At 41.7% G+C, this 1,598-nt stretch overlaps 1 non-coding gene across 1 annotated transcript; it reads right to left on the reverse strand.

Moving 5' to 3' along the window:
- Positions 1-740: 740 nt before the first annotated feature.
- On the reverse strand, positions 741-887 carry LOC145537868 (small nucleolar RNA SNORA79). The gene has a single exon (XR_014076464.1). It is a non-coding gene; the product is annotated as a small nucleolar RNA SNORA79 (small nucleolar RNA).
- Between the last annotated feature and the right edge of the window lie 711 nt (positions 888-1,598).

Genomic DNA, 1,598 nt, shown 5'->3' on the forward strand with positions numbered 1-1,598 from the left:
GAAACCAGAATTGAAAGAGACGCATATACCCCAATGTTCATCGCAGCACTGTTTACAATAGCTAGGACATGGAAGCAACCTAGATGTCCATCAGCAGACAAATGGATAAGGAAGCTGTGGTACGTATACACAAGGGAATATTACTCAGCCATTAAAAAGAATACATTTGAATCAGTTCTATTGAGATGGATGAACCTGGAGCCCATTATACAGAGTGGAGTAAGCCAGAAAGAAAAACACCAATACAGTATACTAATGCATATATATGGAATTTGAAAGATGGTAACGAAACGCTATATGCGAGACAGAATAAGAGACACTGATGCATAGAACAGTCTTATGGACTCTGAGGGAGAAGGTGAGGGTGGGACGTTCTGAGAGAACAGCATTGAAACATGTTTATTATCATATGTGAAACAGAACACCAACCCAGGTTCGATGCATGAGACAAAGGCTCAGGGTTTGGGCAATGGGATGACCCAGAGGGGTGGGATGGGGAGGGAGGTGGGAGGGGGGTTCAAGATGGGGAACACAAGTGGACCCATGGCTGATTCATGTCAATGTATGGCAAAAACCACTACAATATTGTAAAGTAAGTACCCCAACTAAAATAAATAAATTTATTACAAAAAATAAAAAAGAATTCCATGGACAGAAGAGCCAGGCGGACCATAATGGGATCGTACTTTGTTTGCTCCCATGTGCATTCATTATGTAAATAAAAACATTTCTTTTTCTTCAACTATGCGATTCTGCAAAAATCAAAACACACTAACCAACGCCCAACTCATCCCTGTGGTGTCCTGAAAGAAGACAAGCCAGCTTAGATACATGATGGACTAAAATCCCACTACCTATGTCTCCAGCCATAAGAGGAACAGCCATCCAAACAAAATGCTTTAAGGGCACTTCCTTGGCAGTCAGTGGTTAAGACCATGCTTTCACTACAGGGGGCACAGGTTCCATCTCTGGTCAGGGAACTAAGATTTTGCATGCCATGAGTCATGCCCCACCTCCAACAAAGTTTTACAACAAAAATATAAGCACTTCTTTTTAAGTTAAAAAAAGGTAAAAACTCCTTTATTCAGAAGACATAGGCAGACTGTAAAGAATGGTCTTTCAGGAGGCACCAGATAATGGCTCCTTCACAGGAATAGTATTTTTAGACAGGACATCCTGGCAGATGCTCTTATCAATCAGTAAATCAGAGATCTTCCTCATCTCATTCACTCTGTAAGAAGAAAAAAAAAAAATCAAGACAACATCTGGAAATCCGGGGTACCCGGCCCTGCATCCATGCCCTCAAAGAAAGCCTGGCTTCCAAAGTCTTGCTTTCTGCAGAGAAAAGCAAGGAGGCTGGTGATATTGACAGTGAAAGAATAAAAAAGAGGAAAGTTTTCAGGTGGGAGGATCGCCCTTTTTCTTCAAAATTCAGGATTGGATAGAACTATTTCAATGGGTGGGAGCTGCTTTCTTGAAGAAAGCACTTTGTGCTTCATTCCACTCCCATAAAAATCCTCACCTAAGCCTTGATTCCTACCTCTGGGACAACGAACCCTACAACACTAAGTGGTGAGGACCCATGAAAGTGAAGAGAT

The sequence above is a fragment of the Giraffa tippelskirchi genome, chromosome Y, assembly GCF_054371585.1.
Source record: "Giraffa tippelskirchi isolate mGirTip1 chromosome Y, T2T-mGirTip1v1.2.pri, whole genome shotgun sequence".
In the NCBI taxonomy this organism is placed as follows: Eukaryota; Metazoa; Chordata; class Mammalia; order Artiodactyla; family Giraffidae; genus Giraffa; species Giraffa tippelskirchi.